A 25,978-nucleotide genomic window follows, 5' to 3' on the forward strand; every position below is an offset into this window, starting at 1 on the left:
GGAGCATCTGGGCTTGGCGAGGCAGGTGACCCTCACCTGTCCCAACCTGAGGAATCACCCACCTCCTCCCAGAGCTAGCGAGCCCCACCTGGGCAGCTAGGGAGCCAGGTTGTGGCCCCTTGGCTGCCTCGCTCTTCTGAAGTGCCCCTCCTGCAGCTCCCCACGCCTTACAGCCTGCTGCGGCAGCGCTGACTTGGGCCCCAGACTGTGGGTGCCAAACATGCCCAGTGCCATGCCATCAAGACATCATGTCACTGGGCCGGTGCCTGCACCTTCCCTGTGGGGCCTCTGTTGGGGGCACCTGCGGCCATCGACAAGCCCAGGAAGCATGTTGGCGGCCACAGGGGGCCTCCACAAAGGCCCTGCAGGAGAGGCGCAGGCCCTGGCCCAGGCAGTGCCATGGCGCCAGAGGTAAGCCAGCGGTGGCACATGGCACATGGTGGTGGTGGGGAGGAGGCCAGGCACCCACAGCAAAAAGTCTGTGACCTCCTGGAGTTGGTGGTCTTGGCCTGCTGTGTTCTCGGAGACCGGGGCCCCTCTGGCTCTGGGGATGAGTCCTGCTGCTCTGGTTCCTGTGCATTAACCCCCATCCCATTCCCATCCTCAGTCACCCTGTGAGTACTTCCTTGGAGAACAGCCTTTCCCAAAGGTGTCATGGGCTTTGAAGACACTCGAACTCAGGACACAAGGGAGAAACGTGCTAAGAGGAAAGGCACGCTTGGCAAATCCACTCCGTGATCAGCTCCTATCCGGAAACCAATGTCCCCACTGTGGAAGGGCGTGTGGATCCAGAATTGGCCTCCACAGTCACTTACGGACTCATTGTTAAAACCGTGTTTATGGAAGACAATCTTACTTGGCTACGCGGGATAGAAGAAGAAGAAGAAGAAGAAGAAGAAGAAGAAGAAGAAGAAGAAGAAGAAGAAGAAGAAGACTTCCTTGCCCCATCCTCTGCTTGCCCCGATGTGTCCCAGTCCTGGCTGCACCCCTCGCTGGAATCCTTTCCTTCTCTTCCTCCTCCCTTCATCCTGCCAGTTCATGACATCCATTGACATGTTGCTTTTTAGGGCTATTTGAATTTGTTTAAATACCAACAAGAGGGACGTGGGTGGGGCTGTGGGTTAATCAACTGAGCCTAGGGCTTGCCGATCAGAAGGTTGGCGGTTCGAATCCCCGTGACGGGGTGAGCTCCCGTTGCTCGGTCCCTGCTCCTGCCCACCTAGCAGTTCAAAAGCATGTCAAAGTGCAAGTAGATAAATAGGTACCACTCCGGCGGGAAGGTAAACGGCTTTTCCGTGTGCTGCTCTGGTTCGCCAGAAGTGGCTTAGTCATGCTGGCCACATGACCGGAAGCTGTACGCCAGCTCCCTCGGCCAGTAAAGTGAGATGAGCGCCGCAACCCCAGAGTCGGACACGACTGGACCTAATGGTCAGGGTCCCTTTACCTTTTTAAATACCAACAAAGTGTTCAGTTTACTGCTCTGAGCCTTCCAGATGGGTTCACGTAGAAACTCTAAGAGTTGAGGCAATAAAGAAACAGAGGGTACATTTCCTCATATGTGATGGAAATGTTGTTGTTGTTCAGTCGTTCAGTCATGTCCGACTCTTCGTGACCCCATGGACCAGAGCACGCCAGGCACGCATGGAAATGTAGGATGGCTCAAAATTTCTGGGAAATGGTTTATAATAAAATGGGGGGGGGAGTTTAGAATAACATTTGTTAAAAAACCAGGAACCTTTTTATTAGGTACTGTAGGAGCGGAGATTCCAAAATACCAGAAGAAATGGTTTATGTATGCTACAAGGGCCACCAGGATGCTGTTAGCCCAACGATGGAAAGGGGAAACAGTCCTGACCAAAGAAGATTGGCAAACCAAGTTAATGGACTATGCTGAAATGGCGAAGCTAACTGGAAACCTCAGAAATCCAGACGACAGGAAATTTTAAAAAGAATGGGAAATGTTTATTCTATATTTGCAAAAGTATTATAAACAGGCTAATACATTGGCGGGATTTTAAGAACACTTGTAATTATGAAGATAGATAATTTGAGATAAAAAATAATTTGGAGTAGAAATAGCCTGCAATTGAGAAGAAAATTTAAGGAACCGGGGGGGGGGGTGGTGGTGGTGGTGGAGGGAAGTCACGGGATTCGGAGAATCCTGTTTATGGAATTGATACTGTTTTGCTGTATATTTTTCTTTCTTTCTTTGTTGCTGTCGTATTCGTTATTGTTTGGTTTTTTTATTTTTGTTGAAAATTTAATAAAAAATAATATTAAAAAACAAAATGAAAAGAATTGAAGCTGGAGCCCGAGTATTCTTTTATTGATCTTCCAGTTTGCAAGAAACATTACAGAAACAACATAAGGAGAGCCTTCACTCCCTTTTTGTTCCCGGTGTCCATCTTGTTCCTTGGTGGGGACGCGCCGTTTTGTGGTTTGCCTCAGGTGCCCACAAATGCCTTGGGGTGGCCCTGCTCTCACAACCATTGTGCCACCCCAGCACAAATGGGAGAGACGGAGGCAGGACTGCTGCGGCATTCCTTGTTTTCCCGGGCCAAAACTCGGAGCCTTCCGTCTCGAAGCAGGCAGGTGACGTCACTCTTCTTCCACCTGAGAGTCTTCTGAAAAGATCTCCCAGCCCCAAGGACACGTTTTGGTTGCTAAGAGAGCCGTGCCAGGTGGATGGGGCCTGGGGGGCTCTGGGAAAGGAGCTGTTTGAAATTCCACCCAGGCCCTGGGCTCTCCACAGCAAGAGCACGTTGTCTTGGGAGGTTTGTTGCCTCCTTTGAACACTGAAGGTGGGGAGGAATAACTCTGCCCAAAGGGGGGGGAAAGGAGCGCTGGAAATAGATTTGCAGCTGGAAAGAGAGATGGCAGAAAAACTCAGCCAGCATCCAGGGACGCCTTTGTCACGCCAACTTGCAAGCCACTCAGCGTGATGAAGAGGCGTTCAGAGTGGCTTGCCACATTCAACAACCATTTTAAAGAGTCAGAGTCACTCCCCAAATGAAGCCACAAGGAACAAACCTGCAAAAACAGTAGAGGGAAAAATGATAAACCGCCAAATGATACTTGAGGGAGTTGGGTCTGTTTAGCTTGGAGAAGCAGAGACATCACCTTGCCGACAAAGGTCCGTACAGTTAAAGCTATGGTTTTCCCAGTAGTAATGTATGGAAGTGAGAACTGGACCATAAAGAAGGCTGATGATCGCCAAAGAATTGATGCTTTTGAATTATGGTGCTGGAGGAGACTCTTGAGAGTCCCATGGACTTCAAGAAGATCAAACTTATCCATCCAATACTTAGGCCACCTCATGAGAAGAGAAGACTCCCTGGAAAAGACCCTGATGTTGAGAAAGATGGAGGGCACAAGGAGAAGGGGACGACAGAAGATGAGATGGTTGGACAGTGTTCTCGAAGCGACTGGCATGAGTTTGGCCAAACTGTGGGAGGCAGTGGAGGATAGGCATGCCTGGCGTGCTCTGGTCCATGGGGTCACGAAGAGTCGGACACGACTGAACGACTGAACAACAAACAACAAACAACTTCGAGAACACTGTCCAACCATCTCATCCTCTGTCATCCCCTTCTCCTTGTGCTCTCCATCTTTCCCAACATCAGGGTCTTTTCTAGGGAGTCTTCTCTTCTCATGAGGTGGCCAAAGTACTGGAGCCTCAGCTTCAGGATTTGTCCTTCCACTGAGCACTCAGGGCTGATTTCTTTAAGTATGGATAAGTTTGATCTTTTTGCATCCCATGGGACTCTCAAGAGTCTCCTCCAGCACCATAATTCAAAAGCATCAATTCTTCGGCGATCAGCCTTCTGGACATAAGCCTGGGCAATATGTCTCAAGGTCCTGGGCTGCCCAGATGACAGACCCCCCTCTCGGTCTCGCTGGTGTGGTCCAAATGGAAGCAGAGCAACATATCTGGCAACTGGGCAAAAAGCAATCACGAAATGTGGACCCCGTAAGCTGTTAGGTGGGCAAACCACCCTCTTGCTGGCCGCTTTTGCAACCCACACCAGCCCACCTTTACTCTGTGTTTTACAACCTGTGCGTCCAAGGAAGGATGCTGGAGACATTGGAGCCTCTCTCCATCCTGCTGCCCTGGCTTCTGCAGCAGATCAGAGACAGGGTTGTTTTTACTTCCGATTCCCCCCAGAGGGTTGCAGCAAACCCATCATCTTACGAGGACGGACAGTCGCCGGCAGATCAGCGCTGACCTTTAACTGTGCTTCTGTGTAAATGCAAGACATAAAACTTGTTGCTGTTGCATTTCCATGTGGAGACAGAGACCATCTTTCCTTCTAGACACACAGGGAGAATTTTGCTGGGGGTGGGCAAAAGAATTATATTTAAGAAGTAGACAGGACTGTTCATGAGCCTTGTAATCTCCATGGTTGTGGGGAGAGCCAGGGAGTTTGGGGGGGCAATTAGACACTTCTTCTTCTTCTTCTTCTTCTTCTTCTTCTTCTTCTTCTTCTTCTTCTTCTTCTTCTTCTTCTTCTTCAAACAACAGAGGTTTGATCAGCACTGCTTAGATGTACTACGATTTCAGTTAGGAAAGGAATTGAAAATAAAACTGCTGATATCCTGATGTTATAGAAATCTATGGAGTGACTGCAATTGGGATAGTTGTGTGCCGTTCTGTTCTGGTCGCCTTGCCTCAAAAAGGATATTGTAGAGTTGGAAAAGGGTGGGCCAAATGGTCAAGGGGATGTAGCAACTATGAAGAAAGGTTGAAACGTTTGGGACTTACCAGTTTAGAGAAAAGACAAGTAAGAGGTGATATGACGGGAGTTTATAAAATGATGCCTGGCCTGGAGAAAGTGGCTGGAGTATTCCCCCCTCCCTCTCTCCTGACACTAGAATTTGGGGACACCCAGTGAAGCTGAATGTTGGAAGATTCAGGACAGATAAAATACAGGAGTTCCTGATGCAACGCGCAGCGAAACTGTGGAACTCCCTGCCACAGGAGGCAGGAATGGCCAACCACTTGGATGGGTGTAAAAGAGGACTAGAGGCATATCGAGGGCTCCTGGCCAGGGTGGCTCCACTCTGCCTCCGCAGTCAGAAATGCTTCTGAATGCCAGTGGCTGGAAAGCACAGGAGAAGAGAGCGCTTTCTTGCTTGAATCCTGCTTGTGGGTTTTCCTCAGGCATCTGGTTCATCGCTGTGAGAACAGGACGCTGGACTAGATGGGCCATGGGCCTGATCCAGCAGGCAGACTCTCGTTCAGGGGTGCCAACTTGAATAAAATAGGGAGGGGGGCACCAGGTGATCACGAGACCCAGAGTACACATATCGACTTGGGTGTGTGTGTGGCCCCCTCAAATATTTCATTAGGGTGCTGCTGAAGGGACCGCAGCCCCTAGGAGTCGGCTTCTATGCTCTCCTTATGGTTTTAATTTGAACTCCTAGCTACATATGCACATACAGGAAGAGAAACAGCCAAGACATAGCAGGGGTATTTTTGGGGGGTATGTGTGTTTAAGAGTCAGGGAAAGATGTAGCCCACCCCTGTCTCTCCTAGCTGAAGTTTACTACGTCCACGTGTTCTGGATTTCAGCCAATTCTACCTCACAGGGCTGTTGTGCAGATAAAATAGGGGGCAAGCTCAATGGCGGAGGAAAGGGGGGAGTGCACCACCCCAGGCACCATCAGGGAGGGGGGTAATAATAATAATAATAATAATAATAATAATAATAATAATAATAATTTATTATTTGTACCCCACCCATCTGGCTGGGTCCCCCCATCCACTCTGGGCAGCCTCCAACAGATATTAAAATACATTAAAATATCACAGGTTAAAAACTTCCCTAAACAGGGCTGCCTTCAGGTATTTTCTGAATGTCAGATAGTTATTTATCTCTTTGACCTGTGCTGGGAGCGCGTTCCATCGCAGCTGCCCCCTGGACACACGCTGCGCACCCCTCCACCATGCCAGGAGCCATGACCCTGTGGGCGGGAAGCCATGGCCCCAGGATGCGCGCCAGCCACGCCCCCACCTGCTCTCCGCCCCCGATGCCGGAGCATGCAGCTTCGCCACTGGGCAAGCTCAGTTGGTAGAGCATGAGACTCCTAGTCTCAGGGCCAAGTGTTTGAGCCCCACACAGGGCAAAGAGATTCCTGCATTGCTGGGGGTTGGACTAGATGACCGCCGGGGTCCCTTTCGACTCTACAGTTCTATGATTGTACAGTTTGGTGGGCTGACTAAGCTCCTTGCAAGCACGACAGGATGTAAGCGTGCCAGATTTGACAGGCAGGATCCAGGGCCAATTCCTGGAGATAGCCGTGGATGAAGCTGCTGGGCTAGCTGTGCAGCCAGCAAACCCTCCAGCAAGCCAGCGTGCATCACAAGAGATGCAGAAGTGAATTGTGACAAGTTCCTGGCAATGTGGTGGAGAAACTGGAGGAATTACCTACAAAAGGAGTGTTTGTGTGTTCATACGAGGTGGGTGGGTGGGTGGGGAGCCAGTCTCAAAAGTAAAGTAACAAATGTCTTAGTTCTCTGGAAACGGGGATTATAGTGGAAGAGAAAGAAAAAAAGAAAGAAAGAAAGAAAGAAAGAAAGAAAGAAAGAAAGAAAGAAAGAAAGAAAGTCACACACCATCTGGATGGAGATTCTGACTGGGAAACGCAATTCTTTCCAATTTCCACGCAGAAACCAAGTCTCCAGGCAAACCTTTGAGCTGCTTCAAATGCTCCCATTTCTTTATTTTTAAAAATGCAAATTTGCGTCTAAATCTCAACATCCTCTCCGCCCCCCCCAACCGAAACCTAATGAAGCGTGTTAAGTTGATTATAATTTATACAAAATGATTTCCTCTAGGCTTCTTTCTCTCTCTTTTTTTGGTGCGTGCATTCAAAAAGAGAGTGAAATATCACGATGTGGCAAACATCAATATTTCTGGGAAAGACAGGGGCGAGAAACAAGTTGTTTTTCTTGGTGGAATCAGAAATGAGGATTAGGAGTGTTTCGCACGTCACAAGGATGCTGCCTGGGGCCGGAGTCTTTTCTGCAAAAACTTCGGACTAGGAGCAAGTGCTACTGGGTCGAACAAGACGCATTTCTGGAGTGGGCATGTATAGGGTTGCACTCTGTTAAGAGTGCCTTGTAGTCCTGAAAATTCACCTAAGGCACAGATCCCCTGAGGGGTGCCAGCATCCACAAAACCTCTGCGCTCCTCTGTGCTAGAATCATAGAATCCTAGAGTTGGAAGAGACCCCAAGGGCCATCCAGTCCAACCCCCTGCCATGCAGGAAACACCATCAAAGCATTCCTGACAGATGGCTGTCAAGCCTCTGCTTAAAGACCTCCAAAGAAGGAGACTCCACCACACTCCTTGGCAGCAAATTCCACTGTCCAACAGCTCTTACTGTCAGGAAGTTCTTCCTAATGTTTAGGTGGAATCTTCTTTCTTGTAGTTTGAATCCATTGCCCAATGTCCGCTTCTCTGGAGCAGCAGAAAACAACCTTTCTCCCTCCTCTATATGACATCCTTTTATATATTTGAACATGGCTATCATATCCCCCCTTAACCTTCTCTTCTCCAGGCTAAACATACCCAGCTCCTTAGCCGCTCCTCCTAAGGCATCGTTTCCAGGCCTTTGACCATTTACTTCCCTTGATCTAGACGCTATACTCCTATTGATGCAGCCCAGAATTGCATTGGCTTTTTTAGCTGTCTCCTCTGTGCTCACTGTCTCCTTTGCCCCGAGTGCCACCCGCTTCACTCTACGATATTGTGAAGCTCCAGATCAGCAGCCCTGGAAATGCATCTATCTCAGTGCTGGAAGTTTGGTTCCAACTCCATCTTCTGAAAGGGGTTTGCATGGGTCCCCTGCAACGTTCAGGCGTGTCCTGGAATACTTTTCTTGTGTGTTTGTGACAAAACTCCTGAAATGACAAATTGTCCTTCACATGAGTTAATGCTGCTTAGGTATTCCTGATGGAGAAAAATGGTCTCTTAAGTTTAAGAAATGAGAAGCAGACATCACCCCTCACAGACAGGTTCCATGTTGTTGACATCCTTCTGTCTTGAGAAACAATGGAGGAGTCCGCCTTGGGGGATGAGGTCAAACTGCTGTAAAGTTGTAGCGCCTGCTGTGGCTGTAGAAACCAATAGGGGAGAGACATGTTTTGCTGCAGCCGGGGCAGATGAATGTGCCTGGTTATGCTGCTGCAGATGCACCAGGGCGTTTCTCGGCCTCGGCCCAGTATACCTGAAGGAGCGTCTCCACCCCCAGTCGTTCAGCCCCAACACTGAGGTCCAGCTCCGAGGGCCTTCTGGCGGTTCCCTCAATATGAAAAGTGAGGTTACAGGGAACCAGGCAGAGGGCCTTCTCAGTGGTGGTGCCCGCCCTGTGGAACGCCCTCCCACCAGATGCCAAGGAAGTAAACAACTATCTGACTTTAAGAAGACACCTGAAGGCAGCCCTGTTTAGGGAGGTCTTTAATGACTGATGTTTTAATGTATTTTTAATCTTTTGTTTGAAGCTGCCCAGAGTGGCTGGGGAAACAGCCAGATGGGTGGGGTATAAATAATAAGTTGTTGTTGTTGTTGTTGTTGTTGTTGTTGTTGTTGTTGTTTCTCCTCCCTGCTATGGATACAAGACCTGTCTGTCTGTCTGCAGGCATTGCAGCCATCTGCAAGGGATTCCCACCAGGCAGGATTGATGTTGCCAGCTTTCATGCCATGTTTGCAGACATCTTTGTAATAAAGCAGAGTTTGCTACACCAGGGGTCAGCAAACTTTTTCAGCAGGGGGCCGGTCCACTCAGACCTTGTGGGGGGCTGGACTATATTTTGGATAAAAAACATGAATGAATTCCTATGCCCCACAAATAACCCAGAGATGCATTTTAAATAAAAGGGCACATTCTATTCATGTAAAAACACGCTGATTCCCGGACCATCTGCAAGCCGGATTTAGAATCGATTGGGCTGGATCCCGCCCCTGGGCCTTAGTTTGCCTACACATGGTCTACACACAGAGACGCAGTACCTGAAGCCAGCTTCTTGTAGAGCACGTCTTTGAGGATCCTGCCACCTTCCATTCTGCCACCTCCCCTCACAGATAGGTTCTGTGTATTGCTGCCTAGTCCAGCTATGCCTTCCTTCATGCCCAAGACCCCTTCTAAAATCGTTGCTCAGTACTTTCTCAATGTTGAATAAAAGTTTCCTGTTCGCCTACCTCTCTGACAATTCAAGTTAGCAAAAAACAATGGTGAATTAAAACAAATAAACCAGAGGAAATAAGTAATTGCAGTCCTTTTCAGGATCCAAAACTGGCAATGGGGCTATTGAGACTGCAATCCTGTAAGAACTAACCTGGGACTAAGCCCCACAGAATTTCAGAATGACATCTAAACAGACATGTATACTATTGCATTCTCAGAAAAACCAATTAAGGGCCACTTTAGAAGTGTTTTCTCACCAGTCCCCTTGTCCTTGTCACCAAGAAGCAACAGGACAGGCAGAATCTAATCGAGGGCTCAGAAGCTCTTAAGAACTTCCAAGGTGGACAGGCTGGTGCTGAAATTGTGTTTTATTGCAAGGAGAGAGAGAAAGAAACTTCCATATATGAGGCCAGTCCATTGGTCCATTTGCCTTATTGGCTATGCTGATTGGCAAAGGTTATCCAAGGTTTCAGGAAAGGGCAATTCCATATCTATCTATCTATCTATCTATCTATCTATCTATCTATCTCTAAAATTAAATTTTCTGTTTACAATTTAAAATGCTCATTTCACAGCCTTAAGATATCAATGACTTCCCTTCTTCTTTTTTCCATGGTTCATTTTACATATCATAAATCCCTGCATATTTTAAAGAAACTATACCGTTCAGTATTCCATTATTACATCCATCAAAACTTATTTACACTGTTGAATTTATCTTAATGCTGCCACCATTTTCAGCTGTGCACATTTATTTCCCATATATTCAATAAACGTTTTCCAGTCTTCTCTAAACGTATGTTCTTCTTGTTCTCTTATTCTGTAAGTTAGATCCTCAAGCTGAGCATATTCCATCAGTTTAAGTTGCCATTCTTCTTTGGTTGGGACCTTGCCCGTATTCCATTTTTGGGCCAACGAAACACGGGCTGCAGCAGTAGCATACATAAATAACCTTTTTTGACACCTGGGAATTTCAGTCTGAATTATCCCCTACAGAAAGGACTCTGGTTTGGGGTGTGTGTGAAGTACTTCTAAACATCCCCCCCCCCCAATTTATTATGGATCATTTCCCAATACTCTTTTAAGGAAAGGGCAATTCCTGATCCTTTCTAGAGTTTCCAGGGGTTGAACCAAGGGCTTTCTGCATGCAGAGAATGCTCTACCAAATTGCATGGAGCCTTCCCGTCTTCCAAAGGACCACTGCAAACCAGGTGTGGAGAACCAAACAAAAAACACCCGAATGCAATGATCCGATGGCTTTGTCTCAATTCTCTGCAAAAAAAAAGTGAGCTCAGAAAGGTGGGCCATCCAGAGAGCAGGACATGGGTCGGAGCAACCTGTGGGTGTCTCCTCACGAGAAGCTCCACGAAGTCAAAGGGATCCTGAGCAAAAGATGAAACTCAGCAGCCTCACTCAGCCATGGCTGTTGACAGTTTTTGGATGATGGCACCGTGGCTGATTTGAATTGCAAAGCAGTTGTGCCATCAGGCAGCCTCACAAGCAGGGCAACGAGGGCTGGCTGGGTTTTTGGGTATTGCCACGACTGTGTCATCCTGGGCGATCTCATCACATTATCGAAATGATTAAACACAGAGAGATTTCCCCTCCCTGTCTGCAACATCGGCATCGATGTGATGGCAACGTAGATTGCACGCAATTGACAAAGGGGGTATTGATTAACCCAGTCCATCAAAGGGCCAAACGACACACAATGGTTATCACTGATGTGCCGTTAATGCAAAATGCCAAGTTTCCCCCTTTTATTTCTATTTATTTTTTTGCTTCAGAAGGAACTGATGACAGCAGCAGCAGCAGCAGCAGCAGAGCAGCAGTAAATGGACTATATCTGCCCATAATAGGCATCCAAATTATTATGGACAGCGCTCAGAAAATATATTCCATTCCTAAGCATTATGAAAAGGACTGAGCCTTGACCTTAAGTGTGGGCTGGGGGGTGGGGTGAGCCCCTGTCTAGATTAAATCCTAGCTCTCTCCACTTTTGCAAAACCTCATCTTGCCTTCTTTAGCTGGTGTGTGTGTGTGTGTGTGTGTATCTGTCTGTGTACAGCACTTGTTTATGTCCTTTCTCCCTCTCTCTCTGCGTATCACCACCATTTCCACATCTCGCACAAGCAGCTGATTACAAAGCCGTAAAGATGCAGCTTACAGCAACAACAAGGGGAGAAAAAAACAACACATTTTTTCAGTTGTTTCTCAAGGGAAGGTGAAAATGGGGAAATCTTCCCTTTGGAATATTATATGATGGTGTTATCTGTTCCCTGGGCTGATTCGCCTTGCCTGCAGCGCCACCTACTGGTAGGGTCCGCTCTGGATTTGGGGGATAGCTTTTCTTGGGGGGGGGGGGGCGAAGGTGATGGATGGTTCGTATTTGGTGAAACTGTGCAAATATGGTCTCTTCCGCCTGCGAGGATTTCCAGCCGCCAGGAAAGGTCCCCAAAGCAGTGTTTTTCAACCTTTTTTGGGCAAAGGCACACTTGTTTCATGAAAAAAATCACGAGGCACACCACCATTAGAAAATGTTAAAAAAATTAACTCTGTGCCTATATTGACTATATATAAAGTAATTCTCTTGAATTTTTCAATTTTTCCCACGGCACACCAGGCAACATCTCACGGCACACTAGTGTGCCGCGGAACAGTGGTTGAAAAACACTGCCCCAAAGCAAGGCTGGAAAACAACAACAGCTTTTGTGAAATGCGTCTATTCAGTCTGGTGTTGTTGTTGTTTTCGAAACTGCTCCAAATATTGATCTGCTCAGTCGCCCCCTTGCCATGTGAGGAAGGGCACCCACACTCGGGTGTTTCAGGAAAGCCCTTTAGAAAGAATGGCTTGATTGGTTAATGGCAGGGCATTAGTAAGACGCAAAGTAGAGGTTTTTTTTGGGGGGGGCGCGTTCAGATGTTTTGGGGGAAAACGTCTTTCATGAGTAGCTGCAGATGGAACTTGAGTGGCATCCTGGGGCACGGTTTCTGCTTCCTTGGCCTCGAGGCAGGCTGGGACAGCCACTCATGCCGGGTCCCCGTTGGAAACCCTTTAAGCATTCACACTACGCGGAGCGCTTGAAATGTTTTCTGCATAAAAATATGCTTTAGATCTCCTCCTTGGGTGGCGCCGAAGAAAGCTGGCTGCGGAGGGCTTTGGAAATAGCCAGCGGAGGAAAAAGCTCACACTTTTTAAAGAACGTCAGGGTCAGAATGCGCTCCTTCTCTCCCTCCTTTTACATGCAATCTGGTTTTATCCCCTTTGCCAGAAGCTGGAGGCGGGGCAACACCTTCTCTGCCTGCTTACTCTGAAACAAGACGAGCCTGCTGGATCAGGCCATTGAAAGACCTGAGAGCTGGACCATAAAGAAGGCTGATCGCCGAAGAATTGATGCTTTTGAATTATGGTGCTGGAGGAGACTCTTGAGAGTCCCATGGACTGCAAGAAGATCAAACCTATCCATTCTTAAAGAAATCAGCCCTGAGTGCTCACTGGAAGGACAGATCCTGAAGTTGAGGCTCCAGTACTTTGGCCACCTCATGAGAAGAGAAGACTCCCTAGAAAAGACCCTGATGTTGGGAAAGATGGAGGGCACAAGGAGAAGGGGACGACAGAGGATGAGATGGTTGGACAGTGTTCTCGAAGCTACTAACATGAGTTTGGCCAAACTGCGAGAGGCAGTGAAGGATAGGCGTGCCTGGCGTGCTCTGGTCCATGGGGTCACAAAGAGTCGGACACGACTGAACGACTGAACAACAACAACAACATTTCTGAGCACAATTCAAAGTGTTGGTGCTGACCTTTAAAGCCCCAAACGGTCTCGGCACAGTATACCTGAAGGAGCGTCTCCACCCCCATCATTCAGTCCAGATAATGAGGTCCAGCTCCGAGGGCCTTCTGGCGGTTCCCTCCCTGCGAGAAGTGAAGTTACAGGGAACCAGGCAGAGGGCCTTCTCGGTAGTGGTGCCTGCCCCGTGGAACGCCCTCCCGCCAGATGTCAAGGAAATATACAACTATCTGACTCTGAGAAGACATCTGAAAGCAGCCCTGTTTAGGGAGGTTTTTAGTGTTTGATGTTTTGTCCTGTTTTTAATATTCTGTTGGGAGCCACCCTATGGCAGAAGTTGAATTTTTTTTGCACGGCATGAAGGAAGTGGATGGAAAAAGGATTTCCCCCTCTCTCATAACATCGGAACTTGAGAACATCCAAGGAAGCTGAATGTGGGGACTTTCGAGACAGATGAAAGTACTGGAGGTTATTAGGTTGTTTTGATTTTGCTTTCGATTTTGCTTTATTATGTATTTTCTGTTTTGCTTCTGTATTTTTATGTTGTGAACGGCCCTGTGTTCTTCAGATGAAAGGGGGTATACAAATTCAATAAATATGAATAAGAATGCAAAAAAAGAGAGAAAAGAATGCATCTTCACATAGCGCAGAGTTAATCTTCGGAACTCAATCCCTCAGGAGGCAGTGAGGTATATGATGAAATGAAAAAGATGATGGCAATTTCCTTTGCTAAAAGACCTGAGATATTCTTATTAAGTATGGTAGATAAAGATATACCAAATAAGCTGAAAGAAGTCTTCTTATACGCAATTGCAGCAGCTCGAATAGTAGTGGCAAAAGGTTGGAAAGATCAAGAAGCACTGAAAGTCACTGATTGGCAAATTAAATTACAAGAATTTGCTGAGTTGGCTCTACTAACAAATAATTTAAGAGGAAACACAAAGCAGAAATTTGCTGGTAAATGGGAGGTCTATAAAAGATATGTGTTACAATATAACAAAAGTATTGTTATCATGCCAGCATTCGAGGAATGAAGGGAATGGAAATAGATCGAAGGAAAGAATGTGGAGCAATGAAATTTCTAAGAATGTATTGCAGAATATGTATATGAGAATGTGCAGTGTTGTAAGCATTCATATTAACTTTAGTTTAAGCAAAGGGATTTGAAAGGAAGTTGGTCCAGATTATTTAGAAGACGAAATAGATCAAATTCTTCTTTTTTTCCTTTTCTTTTTTCTTCTTAATCATTTTTCTTTGTTTATGTATAATATAATTTGTCCAGAATTGCGTTAGTAAGACACAAATAATCAAAATAATTATTGTAAATAACTTTATTCAAGCTTTCTAACTGGGTTTGGTAACAAAAAGTATGTTTTTATTTGTAACTCTCTAATTTGTGTTTCAGTTATGTAGTAAATGTAAAGTATTATATATATATATATATATATATATATATATATATATATATATATATATATATATATGTAAAAGGAGGCCAGTAGTAATGTACGGAAGTGAGAGCTGGACCATCAAGAAGGCTGATCGCCGTAGAATTGATGCTTTTGAATTATGGTGCTGGAGGAGACTCTTGAGAGTCCCGTGGACTGCAAGAAGATCAAACCTATCCATTCTCAAAGAAATCAGCCCTGAGTACTCACTAGAAGGACAGATCCTGAAGTTGAGGCTCCAGTACTTTGGCCACCTCATGAGAAGAGAAGACTCCCTAGAAAAGACCCTGATGTTGGGAAAGATGGAGGGCACAAGGAGAAGGGGACGACAGAGGATGAGATGGTTGGACAGTGTTCTTGAAGCTACTAACATGAGTTTGGCCAAACTGCGAGAGGCAGTGAAGGATAGGCGTGCCTGGCGTACTCTGGTCCATGGGGTCACGAAGAGTCGGACACGACTGAACGACTGAACAACAACAACAAAAGGAGGCCGTGAGAGCCACCAACTTGGATGTCTTTAAAAGAGGAGTGGAGAAATCCATGGAGGGAGAGATATCTATCAATGGCTACCAGCCAGGATGGCTATGCTCTCCCTTCACATTGGGAGGCAGCAAGGCTTACAAATACCAGTTGCTGGAAACCTCAGGAAAGGAGAGGGCTCTTGCGGTCGAATCCTGCTTGCTGGTTTTCCATTGGGGCCACTGTGAGAACAGGATGCTGGCTCTTCTTAAATTGCTGGCAGAAGACATTTTGCTGCGCCAAGCAGCATCTCTGAAACCCTGCAGAGGTATTAAAAAATTGTCCAGTAGCACCTTAAAGGTAAAGGGTAAAGGGACCCCTGACCATTAGGTCCAGTCGCGGACGACTCTGGGGTTGCGGCGCTCATCTCGCTTTACTGGCCGAGGGAGCCGGCGTACAGCTTCCGGGTCATGTATTTGAACATCTAACTCTCCCCATGCTTGGGGTTACAATAAACATTATTTTGTTCTATGTATTTCTTGAATTTGTGCACTTCCCTTTGGGAAGTAAGGGCTAGGTGGGGCACGTCTACCTGGGAAGGGAGCCCATCTAGGAGAAGGTAAATTACTTCTTCATGCAGCACATAGTTAAATTGCAGAACTCATTCCTCCAGGAGGCAGCGATGGCCAGCCGCCAACTTAAAGGTAAAGGTAAAGGGACTCCTGACCATTAGGTCCAGTCGCGGACGACTCTGGGGTTGCGGCACTCATCTTGCTTTATAGGCCGAGGGAGCCGGCGTACAGCTTCTGGGTCATGTGGCCAGCATGACTAAGCCGCTTCTGGCGAACCAGAGCAGCACATTGAAATGCTGTTTACCTTCCCGCCGGAGTGGTACCTATTTATCTACTTGCACTTTGACGTGCTTTTGAATTGCTAGGTGGGCAGGAGCAGGGACCGAGCAATGGAAGCTCAACCTGTTGCGGGGATTTGAACCGCCAACCTTCTGATCGGCAAGCCCTAGGCTCTGTGGTTTAGACCACAGCGTTTGTTCTGGATGTAAGCTTTCATGTGCATGCACACTTCTTCAGATACCATGAAAGCTTATACCCAACTTTGCTGGTCTCTAAGGTGCTACTGGACAATTTTTTAACTTATTTTGACTGCGTCAGACCAACAAGGCTACCTACCTGAACCTGTTACACTTCAGATACTTCTTCTTATCTGAAGAAGTGTGCATGCACACGAAAGCTCATACCAGGAACAAACTCAGTTGGTCTCTAAGGTGCTACTAGAAAGAATTTTCGATTCTGTTACAGGTGGGTAGCCGTGCTGGTCTGCCATAGTCAAAACAAAATAGAAAATTCTTTCCAGTAGCACCTTAGAGACCAACTGAGTTTGTTCTTGATATGAGCTTTCGTGTGCATGCACACTTCTTCAGATAAGAAGAAGTATCTGAAGTGTGCATGCACACGAAAGCTCATACCAAGAACAAACTCAGTTGGTCTCTAAGGTGCTACTGGAAAGAATTTTCTATTTTGTTTTACCTGAACCTGGAGAGGTATGTCCTGGTTCCTGTGAAAGATGCAGAAGATGGTGGAGTGCAGTGCTTCGATCAATAGTTTGAGCCACATGCCTCCCTCCACAAGAGGACTGCAAGACTGCAAGAGGGTTGGGGTTTGGGAACTGCAGGAACTTTCATCCGAGGTCTATTTCAAATTCTCAAAATGACCTTCCCAAGTAACTTCCCTGCGTAGCTGCTCCTCTGGGCTCCCCTTGTAGACAAAAACGACTTTGCATCTCCATCTCTTCATGACCCCCCACCCTGATTGTGATGCCACCACTGTGCCTACTTTAAACAGCCAAAGGCATGGCTTGGTGAAAGGACATCTTTTCAATGCAGAAGGCCCCAGGCTCCATCCCTGGCATTGACACCCAACCAAATGCCAGGCTAGGGAAGACCCTGTGTGATGCCCCAGGCTAGGAGCCACCCATTGCCATCTCGCTGCAGACAAGTAGAGGAGGGTTGCCATAGTTCAAAAAAGGAAAAACCAGGACACCCCAAAAGTTGTTGAACCCAAAGTTGTTGAGCTTCCTTTTTACAAAAAAAACACACAAAAAACCCCCACACTTGTGATTTTTCTATGGACTTGCCTAAGATCCAAGAGAAAGTGCCGCCTTTCAGAAATCCGCCCCCGCCCCCCGACATCAGTTACACCTTTGAAATCATATCCGGGATGAATGGTAGCCCTAAGGTAGAGGCTACGATGCTGAGCTATATAAGAACATGAGAAAAGTTTGCTGGATCAGGCCAACGGCTCATCTAGTCCAGCATCCTCTTCTCAAAGTGACCAACCAGATAGATGCCCATGCGAAACGGTCCTGAGCTCTTCAGATGAAGGATGATGTCATGGGAACTCCTTCCCTTAGATCAGGGGTCTGCAACCTTTAAGACACAAAGAGCCACTTGGACCCGTTTCCAAAGGGAAAAAACAACAACTGGGAGCCGCAAAACCATTGCGACATTTAAAACAAATATAACGCTGCATATATTGTTTCTTACCTTAATGCAATAATAATAAATAACGTATAGGAGCCAATGCAAAGTATAATTAGTAAAAACAACAAGAATAAGTTATAACTTTTTTGCATTGACTCAGGGGCGTACCCAGGATCAAAACTGGGGGGGGGGGGGGCAAGCCATGGTCGTTCAGGTTGTGACATTTCAGCACGGAAAGGCGAATGAAACCAAATTTTTAGGGAAATTATATATAATTATAGCAGTGCTTTATTACAGTAGTTGCTTGGTTTTTTAAAAATTTTATTCTAGTTACATGTCTTATACCAGGGGTGGCCAACTCCCAAGAAACTGTGATCTACTTTCAGCAGTGATCTACCCCCGTTTTTTTGGGTTCAGCTCAAAGTTGTTTTGGGGGGGGGTGGGTGGGAGAGAGGGCTTCCCCCTCTAAGATAGGTTGGCAAGCGAACTAATAAAGAAATAAAAAAGGGGGGAATGGAAAAGTGGGGTGGAAAAATATAAATTGGGGGTGGGGTGGGGTGGGGTGGGGAGAATATCTATTAAAAATATGTAGTAGTTTAAAAAATAAAAATAAAGGGGGGAAATCTTTTTCTTCTTTTTCCTTTTTTTGAAAACAAAAACAAAAGGGGAAGAGAAAAGAAAAAGGGGGGATAGAGGGAGAAAAGGGTAATAATAAAAATTCAAATAGAGTGGCTGCAGCAGCTGTGGGGGGTGTTTGTTTGTTTTTCATTTGTTTGTTTGTTTTAAAAATGGGATTTCTCCCCTTGGATTAAAAAAGGAGGGGAGGAAGAAAAAGAGAGGGGGGTGGGAGAGCGAGCCAAAAAGCCAAAAAGCAAAAAACAGGTTTGGGGGGGGGAATCACGCCAGGCACTGCAGCACGCCGGCCTCGGGGCTCCGGGCCCCCGAGCCGCCCTTGGGGCCGTCTTGAGCATGTACACCGCCCGCAGCAAGCGCTGGCGAAGCACCGGTTGGCGGAGGTTTCAGAAGCAGCCCGGACGTTTTCGCCGCCCCCACCCAAAGCAGCTCTACTTCATCCTGTCGGCGACCATCACCGCCCTCCCGTCACGGCGACGCCTGGCCCGCCTGCTCTGCCCCCCGCGCAGCCGCTTTGAAAAGGATTCCGCCCGACAGGGGCCGCTCCAATCGCCGCCGCCACCTCCCGCCGCCTTTATTATCCCGACTCTTTTCTCTCTCTCTCTCTCGATAACTCACAAAGCCCAGCTCCTTCTTATCCCCGCCCTAACGCCACCCTCATTGGCATGTTCCCCTCAAACAGGAACAGGCATCCCGGCGGCTCATTGCCCGGACGAAGCATCGCTCTCCGGTGCCCGCCTCCCGCCTTCATCCTCAGTGGCTACCTCGGCGGTAAGGCCCCGGCTCCGAGCCTATGCGCCAGGGCGGGCGATCTGTCCTGCCAATCGGCACGCCGAGGTGGTAAAAGCTCAGCCCTCCCCACACGCTTATTGGTGTGAAGAAGTCGCTTCCTCTCTCTGGGAGTGGTCAAGGTGGACATCAATCTTGGGTTTGTCCTCGGGAACCCCGAGAGGGCTGAGAAAGACCGCCCAGCTGTTCAACGTTGATGCGGATTATTCATGCTTTTTTTGGCCCTTTTTTTTGCCGATAACCATTTAATTATTATTGAAAGGGCATTGAAAGGGGGCATGCCGGAGCCGCGGGAGACCTGTCAGAGAGCCGCATGCGGCTCCGGAGCCGCAGGTTGCTGACCCCCGCCTTAGATGTTGCTCATGATTAACAACAAGCCTCTAGATAAGCCAAAACTATTTAGTGTCTATAATGGAATTGCAGAGTCTCTGCAGCCATGACTGCTCAGTCGGAATCAGTTCCTCGGAGTGGCGGGCTTTGCCGCCCGCACCAACACAACCAACGGCTCGGCACTCTTAAATGACGTCTGCGTCTCCTCCTCTCCCCCCTTGTCTGAGACTAACGGTGCTAGGTCTCTTCCCTGTCATCCCGAGGCTTCTCACCTCTCCCTCTTCCGGGGACATTTCCTGATGAGGGCTGGGGGAGGAAGGAGGTCAATCTGTGGAGATTATAGGTTGCTGTTCTCTATAGCCCATTGACCCCCCCCCCCTTCCCTGGAGGAATCGCTATCTCTTCTCCCAGCTCCCACTAGCTCCTCTCTCTCTCCCTGCTTCTCCCGAGTAGTCCCTCTATCCCTGACAGATGGTATATAAATTTAATAAATAATAATAATAATCAGCAAACAGGATTCAAGCATAAGAGCCTTGTCCCCTTCTGCAGTTTCCTGCAGCTGGCCTTATGAGGCATTGCTGCTTCCAGTTGCGGAGGCTGAGCAGAACCACCCTGGCTAATAATAATAATAATAATAATAATAATAATAATAATAATAATACCCCACCCATCTGGCTGCGTTTCCCAAGCCACTCTGGGTGGCTTCCAACAGAACATTAAAATGCAATAATCTATTAAACATTAAAAGCCTCCCTAAACAGGGCTGCCTTCAGATGTCTTGTAAAAGTCTGGTAGTTGTTTTTCTCTTTGACATCTGGTGGGAGGGCGGGTGCCACTACCGAGAAGGCCCTCTGCCTGGTTCCCTGTAACTTGGCTTCTTGCAATGAGGGAACTGCCAGAAGGCCCTCGGAGCTGGACCTCAGTGTCCGGGCAGAAAGATGGGGGTGGAGACGCTTCTTCAGATAGCTGAAGAAGGCCGTTTAGGGCTTTCAAGGTCAGCACCAACACTTTGAATTGTGCTCGGAAACATCCTGGGAGCCAATGTAGGTCTTTCAGGACCGGTGTGATGTGGTCTCGGCGGCCGCTCCCAGTCCCCAGTCTAGCTGCCGCATTCCGGATTAGTTGTAGTTTCCGGGTCACCTTCAAAGGTAGCCCCACGTAGAGCATATGGCAGTAGTCCAAGCGGGAGATAACCAGAGCATGCACCACTTGGGCAAGACAGTCCGCAGGCAGGGAGGGTCTCAGCCTGCGTACCAGATGGAGCTGGTAGACAGTAGGCCTCGACAGCTTGCTCCTTCTCCCAGAAGTTGCCTGATCCTCTTTCAAAGCTGTCTAGGTTGGCAGCCATCCCTGTGGCAGTCAGTTCCAAAGTTTAACGCTGGGCCGGGTGAGGAAGGGCTGTCTCTCAGGATAGCTTGCCTTTGTCTCCCAGCCTCGACTCTGCATTCCCAACATGGCGATCATAAAACTACCCTACCTCGCTGGGCTGTTGTAAGAACTATACCAGACGATAGTGCGTGTGAAGTGCCTTGCGGATTAAGAGCTAAGCATTTTAGTGTTTTTTATTTTTATTTTTAACAAAAACAGCCCAGTGTTAGTGACTCAGTATACAGCATCCTCCCTCGTTTGTCTCCCCTGGGGAATCTTCGTTCGCACTCCAACGCCAAACGGACAAGCGAGACATTTCCGTGCCAACTTGATGAGGCATTTTGGAGGACGTGGCACTTTGCAGATGAACTTGGGCACTCCCTTATTCCGGCGCCCCCAGACTACTTGTTATACAAGTCACCCTTGCATCCCCAAACACGCTTTCTCGGCAAGCTGAAAGGAGGCAGCAGACACGCTCAGCAGGGGATCATTTGGGGCCATTATTTCAATTAATTGCACATGTTGCTAAACTAATGAAAAATAGAGGCTTAGCACCACTTAGTCAAATCAGTCCCTGCCAGTTATACATCCGTGTCATTAGCGATGCGGGGGGACGGGGGGACGGGGACGGGGACCTGACGGAGAAACAGCCCCAATCCAGAGCTGGCTTGTATTTCTCTCTGTACAGCAAGGGCATGGAATCTGAGGGCCGCATCCCTTCATTTAATCCCTGCAACATTTAACCCTTACAACAACCCTGCGAGGTAGGTTAGGCTGAGACAGGCAATGGTTGGCCCAGGTTGCTGGAAGCCAGAGGAGGAGAGAGGGCTCTTGTGCTCGAATCCTGATTGCATGTTTCCCACAGGCGTTCAGCCATTTTCAGAACTGGAATGGGCTAGATCCAGCAGGCTTTTCTTACGGTCTTAAATTCAAGGTCACCCAGTGAGCTTCGTGGTTGTGGGGGGGGGGATTCGAACCCAGGTCCCCCAGGGCCTAGACCACTACTCTAACCACTAAACCGCACCCCTGCTGTACAAACTAGAGCTCATGTGTGCCACTAAATACGCTTCTGACCCCAGAGTAAACTTTTGAAATGATAGGCTGGGATCGGTTCAAAGCTACCTAGATGCTGTACAAGAAGCTGCCTTATACAGGGGCAGTTACAGGTAGGTAGCCGTGTTGGTCTGTCATAGTCAAAACAAAATAAAAAAATAAAATAAATTCCTTCCAGTAGCACCTTAGAGACCAACCATCTTTGTTCTTGGTATGAGCTTTCATGTGCATGCATGCATGTATCTGAAGAAGTGTGCATGCACACGAAAGCTCATACCAAGAACAAACTTAGTTGGTCTCTAAGGTGCTACCGGAAGGAATTTTTTAATTTTTAATTTTTGTTTTGTGCATAAGAAGACACATATGTTAGCCAAAAAACAATATAGCAAACAAAGGATGATTAGGAAAAATTGCTTGGCGAAAACGGGCATATTACTTGAAATTCACACCATGTTGAAATGTAGAGAACTAAATGAAAGGCTGGGGAATGGAGAGGCTGAAATGGACAGAATTGCCCACCCCCAGCTACAGGTACTGTACTTGCATTTCAGTTCCTGACAGTGAGCCTGATCTGTATTTATAGCCAGGCTTGGCAGCCTGGCCTGTCTGCACATTCATGACACATCCGTGCAAAATGCCCTTGAGACCCTGTTCACTGTCTCTGGGATTTCGGGTCAGCTCTTCTATGCACTCAGGAACCTGGAAGCCGGACCCACTTTCTCCCATATGTTCTGGGGCCTGGAAGTCTGATCAGAAATCCTGGCTTCTACTGTTCCTGGCTTCTCAACTGCGTGTCCAGATGTCACCTGCACACCTCTGAGTCCTGCTCATAGCTGTCACCCCCCCCCCTTTTAAAAGGAAAATTCCCTTATTCCGAATAGGATTCCTCGCAAGAAAAGGGAAAATTTGACAGCTATGGTCCTGCTGCCTGAGCAGCGTAAATGCCAGATACAACCGAGGAACACTGGGATTTGTAGTTCTGGGGAGGGCAGGGCTGGTCACACAGAGAGGCACACATCTCTCTGCCTCTCTAACAAAGCATTGTAGAGCTGATTCCCTGCAGTATGAAGTGTAGGTGGGTTCAGGCATGACCCAAGACCCAGATTCAGCTCAAAACGGATTTCTTGGAACATCAGGAACAAGAAGAGCAAAAACGACAAGCAGGGGCACTTGACCTAGTATATATAATATATACCTTAAACCGGCCCAGGCAAAACACACACACACCTTGCTTGTGAAAGGTTGCCTTAATGCTGCAAAAAAAATAAAAAAAATAAAAAAAAAATCCTTCCAGTAGCACCTTAGAGACCAACTAAGTTTGTTCTTGGTATGAGCTTTTGTGTGCATGCATGCATGTACAGTATCTGAAGAAGTGTGCATGCACACAAAAGCTCATACCAAGAACAAACTTCGATGGTCTCTAAGGTGCTACTGGAAGGATTTTTTTATTTTTTATTTTGTTTTGACTATGGCAGACCAACACGGCTACCTACCTGTAACTTAATGCTGCAGTTAGCGAATCACAACACTGGCCCTGTCTCAGCAGGGATTGACAGCCTGTCAGCCTCAAACAATGTGATTGGAGGGTTTTAGAATCCTCTCTGTCTTTTGTTATGCAGATGAAGTTCCTGAGCTCCAGGAAGCCAGCACTGCATGCATACATAAAGCAGTTTATTTATTTTATTGCATTTCTATCTTCCCCTTTCCGTCAAGGAGCTCAAGGTGACTTACATCGTTTTTCCTCCTCTCCATTTTATCCTCACAAGTGTGGTGGACTCTCCTTCTTTGGAGGTCTTTAAGCGGAGGCTTGACAGCCACCTGTCAGGAATGTTTTGATGGTGTTTCCTGCTTGGCAGGGGGTTGGACTGGATGGCCCTTGGGGTCTCTTCCAACTCTAGGATTCTATGATTCTAACCCTGTGAGGTAGGTTAGTCCGAGAAGTGGTGTCTTGCCCCCAAAGTCATCTGGCTGAATGGAGATTTGAACCCTGGCCTCCCAGGTCCTGATCTAACCACTACACCACAGTAACACTCACCTCCCTCCCCCCTCTCTTCCAGAAAAAAACCCACTGCCCCAAATGTTATTTGTGGTGTTCTAATGCAGCAACCTCTATGCTGCCTTGGCCATGTCCGCAGAATGGAAGATGGCAGGCTCCCCAAGGTTGGTGCTCTATGGGGAGCTGGCTTCCGGCAACAGGCCAGTTGGAAGACCAACCCTGCTGAGTTACAAAGATGCCTGCAAACATGACACAGAGGCTGGAAACATCAACCCTGCCATGTGGGTTGATGACCATAGTGCTTGAAGACATTTAGGTCATGCATCCATCGCAGTGACCAGAGGAGGAATGACCACTGGGAGGAGGACAGAGAGAAGAAATGGCTTGGTGCATCTGCAGCAGCACAACCTTCCTCTGCCCCAGCTGCAACAAAACATGTCTCTCCCTCATCGTTCTCTACAGCCACAGCAGGCACCGTAACTCTCCAATGGTTGGACTTCACCCCTGAAGGCACACTCTATCGTCCCCCGAGACAGACAGATGCCATCAAAGCTGCTTCTCATTGACTCCAGCAGATCTTGAAATGAGATGGATGAGTAGATCTGTCAATTTTGGTTCCTCTCCGTTTCTCGTTTTCCTACTCTTAAGTTCAGTTCCCCCACATTAGTTTGCAAAGAAAGAAAAAAGTCCTCACGAAAATTGATCAGAATTTTAGTGTGAATCTCATCCTGATATGCACATTTTTTAAAAATGCAATCTCACAACAAAAAATAATATTTAAAATATACTGGACCCCACTACGTTTGTTTAAAAAAGGGATATCTAAGGTCTCTAACTGTTGGAGATGCAATAGGGATAATGCTTCTCTAAAACTTATGTTTTTTCATTGTCCTATATTGAATGTTTTTGGGCAGAAGGTAATCCAAACCATCAACAGAACTGTACGGAACAACCTTACATTTACAGAGCAAAATATCCTCTTGAATTCTATACCCAGCACATGGAAGCTTACAAAAGGACAATACGAGTGGACTCTCCGTGCCCTGACCATGGCAAAAAAGACTAATACTGATGAATTGGAAAAATAAAAATGTGGCGGCTCCCTTCTACGATTGGATTGAAGACTTATACTTAGCAGATGAAGTTGATTGAATAAATGGAACTCGCAGAACTCCGAGACCAGAGGGAGGAAATGGTGCAAGAGGATTGGAAGAAATTCAAAGATTATTTTAAACGACGTGAAAAGATAGACATTTGAATCGAAATCAGAAGGACATTTTAGGCTACAGTATTGTTAGAAGTTAGTTGAAAATAGGATATAAGAAGTAGTTAGAATTATGTTATGTGGATTTTATTAGGATTATATTTGAGTTAAATGTGGATTGAGGTTTATAATGATAAGATTAGGTGAGAAAGAGGATTTTACAATGTTACAAAGTTACCAAAGAAGATTTGAAATGAACGCAGAAGAGAGGATGCGAGGAGGTCCCAATAGTATGTTATGATTATGATAAAGACAGTTAGAATTTTTGTATTTTTGTATTTTTAGTATTTTTGTAGTTTTGTAGTTTTTTGTTTGTTGTTGCTGTTGTTTGTTTTATTGTATTTTGTATTATTTGTTTTATTGGAAAATTTAATAAATTCTTTATTAAAAAATGAAGACTTATACTTAGTTGGTCTCTAAGGTGCTACTGGAAGGATATTTTATTTTTTATTTTATTTTGTTTATACAAACTTGCAACATATGAACAACTTGCATATAAACACAGGCTTGCCATGGACAAATTCAATGATATTTGGAATCCATTCTTACAAAAACTGTAATAGGTTAAGATCTGGTGAAGTACAATAACAACCTTGTAAAATAATACAGTTTTGGGATCCCCCCCCCCGCTTGTTTTCCCTTCTGCACGGGTTCTGCTTCTCTGTTTCTCTCTTTTATTTATGTCTCACAATGTTTAGTGCACATATGGTTATGTACTTTTTGAACTTTCAATAAAGATGTTACCAAAAACAAAACAAAACCCCAAACCATTTTTTGAGTGCAATCTGCCGAATACAATGCTTTTCTGTCTATTTCATTTTCACTAATATGGGCACTTGTATGCACACTTGAGCCCAGAATGTGCATTTATGTGCACATTCTGGGGCTGGGGAACTCATTGCAAAATTCAGAGAAGCGAATGGCTGCGCTTTGCTTTGTGCATTATTTCTGAAAGTGTGCACGACGTAGGTTTGCCTTTCTGTGTGAATTGAGTCAAATTTCTCCTCCCCCAGCAACGGGAGTCAGGCTACCTTTCACGGATGTCTGCCTGCCTTCGCAGATGTTTTCACTGACAAAGCGTGTTCTCCTTCATGGAGAGCACGTGTTGCGGTGGGGGCTAACAAGTCACCCCTCTGCTGCTGATGGGCGGGTTAGTCTGGA

The sequence above is a fragment of the Lacerta agilis genome, chromosome 11 (assembly GCF_009819535.1).
Source record: "Lacerta agilis isolate rLacAgi1 chromosome 11, rLacAgi1.pri, whole genome shotgun sequence".
NCBI classification, from domain to species: Eukaryota; Metazoa; Chordata; class Lepidosauria; order Squamata; family Lacertidae; genus Lacerta; species Lacerta agilis.